Here is a 10,062-nt window from a genome sequence, read left to right as displayed (position 1 = left end):
AGGCTTCTGGTGTTTTTATGATCCAAAGTGACCAATCTGCCAGGTGACCTTTTAGAAACAACCCTGCTATGGCAAAGGAGAGCAGCCCACCCCTCCTGAGTGTCCAGGGACTGGTCACATCCTGGACACATCCAGCTGCTGTGTTGTCTTGCATGTTGTGGAAAAATAAGTTTTGTAATCACAAGCATTTTTATAATGTAATGATATTTATTAGTTTAAATTTCCTTGAGTGCTAGTCCTTACCACAACAAAAGCATGCCTGTGTATGTGTAATATTTTATCAGCTTCTGTCCCTTTCGCTAATACGAGTTTATGGCATTATAAAGGGAAATAGCCACACTTGGGGTGTATAGTTCCATTTTTATGTTGCTTTCTCTCTGGATCTGCATGAACTTCATGTCTGTACTCCATTGCCAGAGATAGGCTCTGATGTGAATTGTGTTTTCTGTTTTTTCCGAGACATTCTGGTGTGTGTGAAGTAGTTTCACTGCCTCATATTCCCTGTGAAGAAAACTATGGAGCTGGTTGTGCATTTGGGTGCTGTGGAATAAACCAATTTCATAGCTCCCAATGTGAGCCCATGAGTATCAGATCTGCAGGGTGAGCCCTGGTAGAGTTGAAGGTTCTGATATGTTTGCACAGTGTACTTTGCAAGTATGAGTCTCCCCCTTTCATTTTCTAAAAATCAGCCCTGAGTTTTGATCTTGTTCAGCTCTTAAATACTCACAGCTGAAGCTTATCATTGTTTTGATAGTGGAATGCAGGCAGGTCTCTGGTTTTTCAAAATATGCAGTTAGCAATGGACTAGGTTTTAGATTCTTGATTGCCCCAGATTCATAATTTTATAGTTTTTAGTAAAATAAACTTTTTCTATGTCCAACACATCAGTGTGCACCTTGCTGTTACATTTATAATTTTAATATCCTGGATTGTGCTGTCATGTAGATAAAAGTATTAAAGGCAAAGTATTAAGCCTGAATCCTTTTTACACTCTTGACTTGATCTAAAACAGTCTTTAGTCAAAGTGGCTTCTCAAGATCTTAAACAGTTGACATTTCCTGCATTGAGGAGTTCTTTGCTTCATTTCAATGAGTGTGATTGAAGCAGACTTTCAAGGCTTGCATTTTTAACCCCTTTTTTTAATTGCAAAAGCCATCTGGGCCATGAAAAATTCACCTTAAAAATATGTCACCCCCACTGCTTATCCTAATTTTTTCCATGGCATCTTTTAAGAACTGCCACCAGTTAAGTCTCTCCTCATGAAAATTCAGCCAAACCCATTTAGATAGTAAGCAGTCACTGTGCAGATTGGAAAAGCTAGAAACAGAACAGAGTTAGAGTGCCCACTGCGCATGAAAGGTTTCTCTAGTCTTGCTCATTTCGTCTTGTCTGCTGTAATTTTCCTTTCCTGGAAAGGTTAAGGTGTCTCAAATCAGAGGGGTTTGTTGGTTCTGATTATTACTTACGTGGCAGAGGAAGAATGGGGCAAAAAAAAGCTTTTAAAATCCCACTATGTACTGGGGAAAAAGAGACTTATTATAGGAAAGTGCTTTTGTGGCAGAACAGATGGATGTGCACAGACTATCTGGCCTGACAGCAATTATGGATCTTGACCCCTGGGAAAGCAGCTGCCAGCAGAGGGCCCTTTAGATTACTGATTTCTGAGTCTTGGCTACAAAGTACTAGGAGAATATTCTCAGTTCTGTTAAACATTTTCTTGCCAAAGATAATGTGAGGAGTGATTGCAAGGTCCACAGTAAAGAGAAAAGCTCATATATCTAAAAGACAGCTGTATTGACACCTCTTATTCTGGTTACAGCTTTGTACTTAATGACTCTGTCATGAAAAGTGCAAATTCATGAAATCATATTATAGAATTGGAGCTGAAAATCTCTCTTAGTTTTGAGAAGGAGTTCATAAAAATGCCTGATAACTCTTGAAGAGCCATTCTTGTGTCCTGGAGTTGTTTCCTTTGGAGTGGTTCCTCTGTCAGGAGAGAAAAAAAATCTGCTACTTGTTATAAATTCCCAAGTATTAGAAAGCCATATTATCAGCATCTGAAGCAACTTATCTAGCTTTAAACAGTTTGGAAAAATAGACAGACTTATTTCACACAAACCCCTTTTTTTTACAGATCTGCTCCCATTGTAACACAATCTTTGCCAATGTTGATACTGAGTGAAGGAATACATACCTCTGAGAAATAAAATAGTAGTTTTTAATTGATTTGAAGTGGGTATTAATCACCAGATGTACAGCACATGTCACATCCTTGATAGAGGGATTGTCTTGTTTCCTTGAAAAGCTGTGGGATTTAAAGCTGAGAACAAGTCAGGAGACTTTTTAAACTCGAGAATGCTTTCCACTGCTTGTAAGGTGAGAGGTAAATTACTCTGTAAGCATCAGACTGCACATTTGTTTAGTGTCACCCTGGATTCTGTGGTCTCTTCTAATTCTTTAATTCTCTCAGGTTGCAATGGGGATGTCACTGAGAGTTTTCTGTCACAATTTATTTTTTATCTCATATTGCACTCCTCTTGTGAAATTTTTTTGTCTTTGATCCACAGTACTTTTTTCTTAATTACTTTTCATATGTTTTATTACTTAATTATTTTTATCACTTAATAACATTTCACAGTGTTTTAGTCACCTGATCCTTTGCATCTGTCAGACATCTCTCATTACAGATGGGTTTGCAGTCCCAATGTGCAGAGCAGACATTTTAAAGTTAGGTGTTTTCATTACTCTGCTTTTGAAGCACTCTGCCTTGTTTAGGACTATTTTCTACTTTTAACTCAATCCTCTGCATCTCAAAAGGAAGGTAAATATAGTAAAATGTGAAAATGAGGGAATAAACCCCTTTCTCAGTCATTTCTGGAATTTGTGTAGCTGTAGAGGTCTTTCCCATCTAATTACTATGGAAATGTATTCTAGCAGTGTTGAATGATTATTATAGCCTTGTAGAATAATCCTGTACCACTTGATTACTATGAAATCTAATCTAAATAGCACTTACAACTTCATCTGTTGTTTAGGTTAGAGGAGGAGGAGGAAGAGAGAAGGAAGAGATGACAGCTTTCAGCAGAAGCTTGGAAGTGGGAATTTAGTAATGATCATCCTGGCAATCTAAAGTGGCTCTTGACAAGTAAATGAGGAGGTAGGAGCCCAGTGTTGTGTCAGAGGGCAAGGGAAAGAGAAATGCAGAACACAGCCATGATTTTGTGGTGTTGAAAAAATGTCTGTACCATGAGATAAGAAAGATTTGTTACATTTTCTGCCTCTGTTATTATCTGGAATTCTATTTTTTAATTTTGATGAGTATTCTTATGACAAGGGGATTATGGCAAGGGTTACCTTGTTTTATACTGAATAGGATCTATCCCCAGAGCCTGATTCTCTGAGATTCTGTCAGCTGCTCTGAGAGCACTTGTTACAGTGCTGGTGGTGGCCACAACTGGATCTGCTCCAGTGTCCACAAAACTCCATTTCTTGTCACCCTTTCTACTCAAGGTGTACAATGAGTTCCAAGGTGCAGAGAAGTTTGGAATTGCAAACTTACAATTCCTGCTGTCTGGAGTCAGTTTGGTCAATCTGTTTTCTTAGCACCAGCGAGTACTGGCATGTGACTGGAAATTAACTGGCCACCAAACCCTTTGCCAGGGAAACAAATACATTAAAATACCTTCTACAGAGTAGGACTCCATTTGAATATTACTGTTTGTTTGGATCACTGTTGTAAGAGCAGAAACTCTTTTGTGTGCCTTTATGTGGTGCTGGAGGTGTGATTTGGAAAAATAACTTGCCAGTTTTAGCACTTTTCACAAAAGGATTTTTTACTTATGAACCACCACAGTGTCCATGAAAAGTATCATCCACATGAGGTGGTACAAGGGTTTCATCTGAAATAAAGCCTTTCCTGAAGCAGAATAGGTCTGCCAGTGCCTGTAAGCCATCAAAACAAGCTGTGGGGTTCTGCAAACTTCTGCGGTAGTGGCAGGACTGTCATTTTCTTCCTGTCAACCTCAATGCTCCATTACAGCACCACAAGCTCTAATGAACTCAAAACTATCCAGAAAAGGAGTTGTGGATGGCAACTGAAATCTCTCTAAGTGCTTTTTATCAGACTCCTTGTTATGACTTTGGCAAAGCAGACCTGTATGAGGAGGGCTTTCTGTAGGCAGCTGCTGTTGGTTTCTATTACTACAAGGAAGGTGTTTTGCTTCTAATTTCTCAAATGAGAACCAGTTCTCTCTGCCATAGTTGTGTTCCTGCTGTTGTACTTTTACTGCTAGCAAATACCTTGATCAATTTAAGCAAAAAGTTAGTTGACACAGAAGGCATGACTCTCTAAGAAACATCAATTAAATTTTGGACATTTTTTCCTTTGGCTATAAATATGATGTATTGTATCAAAGTATGTAAATTCATCCTGAAGAAAAGTTTTTCTGTGTATTTGAAAAAACAAGACTAAGAAAGAATGTGTGACAATTCTCAAACCATTATTTTTGCAAATTACTTTATTAATCAGATATCATTATTAACTGAGACACAGCAGCTAGAGGACAGCACTTTTCCACAGCAAGCACCAACTGAGATATATCAACATTGGTAGAATAAAAAAATTCCCAGGGTCAGATTCAGACTTGTTCTATCCGATTTTTATCCTCACTTTTTTTAACCTCACTTTTTAAACCTCACTTACAATCCATTTTTTCCATGCTGTGACAATGATACTTGGAAATGTCAGTTTCTCCAAAATTCACAACTTCCCAACTAATTCTGTTCTGCTATGCTGGAGCAGCTGGCAGTGTCTGTCCCATGCTGTGTATTCTGCCATAACTTTGTCGTGGTACACATGAAAAAAATCCACTTGAGAGTCAAAAGAATTAAATCAGACACCACAGAAACACTGGAACAGGTTTGGTTTTTTAATCTGGGGGGCCTAAATCTTTAAAAACTGAAATGATTTAATATTTTTTGATGTTATGTAAACAGCTTGAAAGGTTGCACAAAGTGAATACACTTTCTTAGGATAACTATTCTGCAAGAACACTGTGCTGTTTTTTTAAAAAAACTTTGTAGAGTACTTACAAAATATATAGCATATTACTGTTGTTTTACTACCAAGAATTTGGCCAAAGACCTGCATATTTTCTACTTAAAAGAAAAAAAAATCTGTTTAGATAGTGACAGCATATAATTTACACAAAGATAATTACAGTAGCAGATCAAAGCAGCTCCAGAAGGCATACTTCCCACTCAAAACAAAAATAAATCCCATTTATGTAATGTCCTACTCATACTGTTTGAAGAAAAATGCTGGAATATGAATTGAAAATTTACCTGTGTCTTCTTGTTACTTCTGGATTTTTGCCGGTGGAGAGTGCTATCCTGGCTCCTGATGTGCTCCTCTGAAAGGTCTGGATAGGTTTTCTGGTGATCATTCTCTGTAGCATCTTTTATGCAGGTGCTTCTTGTTGCTAAGAGATCAGTTGCTTGGAGATGGAAGTTTGTTTATTGTAATAGATCAGGGGCTGTTGCTTTGAAAAGAAAATTTTGTAATTTTACCTCTACAGCTCGGTGTATCTGCTGCAAAACAGCCAGTGACAGAGATACACATGCCTAGGGCTGATTGGAATTGTGACTGGAGAGTAAAACAGAGAAATAAACAAAGTTTATTGTGTGTTAGTGGCTCTGAACAAGGAAACAGATGTGTCATTTAGCTGGAGATACAACTAGCAGAAATTATATCAACTCTTTGCCAAGTGTATCTAAAGGTATTTTCAGTTTCCAACAGCAAGGAAGTCCAAAAGTTTTATTCTAAAATAAGAGGGTATGAAGTTGTCAATAACAATTCCGTAGGACACAATCCTTCAGTGGCATTGGAGAGGACAGACTGCTATCCTGTCTACTTTTGTATGTGCTGTTTGCTTTATGTTCCCAGTTGGGTTGATAACTCCTCAGAATGATTATACAAACTGAGGCTGGTTTCTCTGCTTTGTGGTTCTTCTCCTTTTCTGCTGTAGTTTAGGGCAACTCAAACTTAACTTCCAATTGTTTTGAAGAACTAACTGCATTATGTAATTACAGGAAACATCAAAGTAATCTATCCAAAGATCTACAGGAAAAGGTGTTGGTGATATTAATAGAGGAGACTAACACTGAAAAGTGAGCAAGGTACTTGTGCCTGTTACTGGTTTGAAGCAAGAGAAGTCCAAATTGTCTCAATGTCTGCAATGGGAAATCCTTAGCTGGCTCAGCTGCCTCTTCTGTAAGTTTACCCCACGAGTCCAAGCAGACGGTTTCGGGAAATAGGTCAAAATCATCTTTTTTTCCTTAGTACTCTCCAGTTTAGAAAATTCAATGACTCAATTCTGTTTGAGCAAGGCTGTGTTATATCCTGTGGCAGCAAGACACTGTGCATCCTTGTCTTCCACTGTCAGGCCACAAATGTAAAAGGTTCTCATAAAATGTTTTCATTCTTCTTTTTCTGAATTAACTCAAAGCTTTAGCATTAACATTTCTTTAATAAGAAAACTCATCTAAAGGGGAATGGAGTCTTACATTTAAGGAACTCTGTTCTCACTTGGAACAGAAGGTATTTAAGGATTATGTACAATAGTTCCAGTGATGGAATATTTTTAACTAGAGGAAGGATGAAAGAGACCTAGAATTTTTTTGAACCTAAAATCTCTTTTGAAAAGCCTGTCTTTAAGTAAGTAAGTAAGTAAATAAATAAATAATGCAGACAGTCTGGGGAGAATAAGGACTGAATTCATGCACAAATTCTTGTGGCATTGCTGGAACCCCATGGAAGAGACTGATACAACCAGAAACAAACATAATTTTAATTGGAGAACTGAATTCTTGTTCTTTTTCCATGTATACACACTCTTCCTTGTCTTTTTATTATGCAGAGAGTTGTTTACAGTACAAGCAGAAGTGGGCAGAACTTCAGTTCTATTGTGTTCTGTGTTTAGAGCTGGACACAAGAATGGTTACAACCTGTGGCAAAGTGTTTGATATTCTGAAAGTGTTAAAATTATTTTGTTTCATTTCAAAAAAACATGATAGCTGCTTGTAACTTTTGTGCCTACCTAAAAGTTTAAGGGAAACTCATTCATTAGTTTTATGTATTTATTTATTTATTATTTTTTTTTCTTTTACAAGACAACTGTATGTTCTTAGTGCTTGTAGACTAGGGATATTTATATTCTGGAGGAGCTGTGAGTTTTTGGGCTGGTTTTGGTCCATTGCATGATGTATTTCTTATAGATTGTTAATGTGGGCCAGCTAATAGAAGTGATCAGCTCTGAAGTAGATGGAGAATTATTTCAGAGACACCAAATTAAGAAAGCCTTGTATGTGAAAGCTATCATAGAAAGTTTCCAGCTCTTTCCCATGACTTGGAACTGGTTTGTGGCATTAAGTGCTGTTGTGGTTTCAGCTGCTGAGAAGAACAACAGCTTGTGTTGAGCTTTCTGTGCTGGTTTTCTGGTTGTGTTTTTCATTTGTGTTCCCCACGTGTTTTTTCAGAAGCCAAACTTGGTCCTTGTTGTCACTGCAAACACATCATTGCTTTTGTGCTCTGTTGAGGAAGGAGGCAAAGGGAGGTTCTGACACTCCCAATTCTGGTGTGGTTGCAGCCACCCATCAGTGATGATGTTTTTTTAATTGGTGATGGGTCAGGCTTGAGCATTAGAGAGTAACTTGGGTGCTGGTGAAGGAGCTCTTGGAGGCATTGGTCTCCTTAGTGATAAACTGAAATTAAAACAAATATTACCTTTATTTGGAAGCACATAAATCCTTATATATTCTTCACTAAATAAACTACTTAAGTACTCATTTTTAAAAGCTCATCAGAATAATGATTTAAATGAAATAAGAAGTTAATATAAGGAATGTGAAACAAATTCAGTATTTTTCTTTGTCAGCAAGTAGTGCTAGAAGTTTAGAAGAGTCCAAGAATGGTCAGTTTCTCACACAAGCACATTTTTATTCCTCGCTCCATGATAATTTATTTAATCATAAGTACATGTTAAAAAATGAAAAAAATCTGTTAAAGTTTCTGTTGGAGCTCCTTCTTCTGACAGCGCTATGTGTCTGCTTACTAATACAAGGAATTTGTGTATGAATTCAGGGGTAGGAAGCTGATTAAGATGGTCATGCAGTAATCTCAAAAGGGGTAAAATAGCATGAAAATGATTGTTTATATTTAAACTAGTTTTTTTCAAGACTGACTTCTGTGGGGTACAACTTTAAATCAAATAATATTTCCATATACCAGAGAAAATGTATCTTTCTCTAATGCCAAAGAATTCCTGGAACTTTGCATAATGCAACCAGAATGATTGGACTTTTTGTTCACTACAAAGGTCTATGTTGAATACTACAAATTCTTCAGAGCCTGAGTAGGCATTCACTGAATTAACAAAGTTGGATTTTATACTGTTTAACAAAAATAAAGCTGGATTTTTTTGGTTCTAAATATTTCACAATAGGCTGTTGAGGGAAGAGGATGCAAAATGCTCTTCATAGCTGAGCAGAAGGGTATGTAACCTTATGGAGACCCCGTGGCTCATATGATAACAATCATGAGAGCTGGGTTTTAGTAATAAGGGCTTGAATCTTCCCTAGTAACTATGTAGAAAGAAAAACGCTTATGTTAAATCAACACAGCACAGGCTTGTTATATGAGTAATTAATTTTTAGCCAGTTGGTGTAAATCATGAGCAAAAATGTTCTGAAATGTCTCACTTCTGACTTGCATTGATAAGAATCAGTATTATGAAACTGGTAAGGTGACATCAGGTCCAGATCTCAATTCTTTTTATGTCCTGGTGATTTCAATGCAGTCTCAAGGGTATGAGGGAAATGCTTGCTTTGCCCCAAGGATGGATAGCCCCGGGTGAAGCTGTCCCTGATGTGCTCCATGTTGTGTGAGCAAACAAAGGAAAGAGGAAGCAGAGACATCTCTGTGAGTGTGGGCTGTCAGCACAAGGTCATGCTGGAGATCCATGGAGATTGTTGCTCCATCCTGCACATTGGACAGAATCAGATGGCAGGTGGGGAGTTTAAACATGGGACAAATATGTCTCCTTTCCTCTCTGTGCCTTTTCTTCCCTATATAAAAGTAAAGGAATCTAAAGTGGTGCTCTTGGACATCCCTATGTTTTCAATAATGGCAGCCTGTCTTTCCTAGGAACTCAAAGAAAGGCATTGTAATTTAACTAGACATTCTATTCCTTCTTTTTCTTTCTTTAACTTCCCATATGTGGTACTTTCCAGTTACCCTTAACAAGTAAATTATCAAGTGCTGAGAGAGCTGAGACTACTGCAAGTGCCTGTCTTCAAATACCTCCAGTGCTACTTTATAATGTAGGTGTGTATCAGCCAGGGAAACAGGTCATGTCCAGCCTGTCAGGTTCTCTCACTGGCCAGCAAATTGTCCAACAAAACGTACACTCTGTGTATAAAAACTTATCAATTCCTTAAAATTGTGTCAGTGAATAGCTTGCAGATTTTGAGCCTGTTTCAGTCCACTGTTATTAAAGAGCTAGTAAAGCACAAAATGCTGCAGAATGTTTGCAGGCAGTCAGCTTTTAGCCATTGCCATCATTTCCAGCCACACTTCCAGCACTGCCTTGGGGGTGCCTGGGAGCTGCTTCTAAACAGTTCCTTCATTTTGCAGCATCCACTTCATCCTGAAACCTGTCCATATCCCCTCCATGACCATTTCTGTTCATTGTTATAAATGCACCCTTTCAAAGAACAGTGTGCACATAGGCTGGTGTATTTTGAGGGAGTTAGTAACAGACAATATTGGAAATCACTCATCTCACATTTTGTATGTGAATTTTTCTTGTGCAGTGTCTTGTAAGGAGCTGTCTTGTTTGGCCTTTCTTACATTATATTCAGCCTAGAGATGGACTTTTTTGGTGTCCCCAGCAAAATTTTCCTCGTGTAAACTGGATCTTGTCTTCCTTAGCTAATGCCATTTTAAAAAGATCACCTAAGTGATCTCATATCAATGTAGTTGGTTGAACCCATTTATACAACCCA

The sequence above is a fragment of the Poecile atricapillus genome, chromosome 11, assembly GCF_030490865.1.
Source record: "Poecile atricapillus isolate bPoeAtr1 chromosome 11, bPoeAtr1.hap1, whole genome shotgun sequence".
Taxonomy (NCBI): Eukaryota; Metazoa; Chordata; class Aves; order Passeriformes; family Paridae; genus Poecile; species Poecile atricapillus.
The sequence above is the reverse complement of the archived record's forward strand: the minus strand, read 5'-3'. Positions refer to the sequence as shown.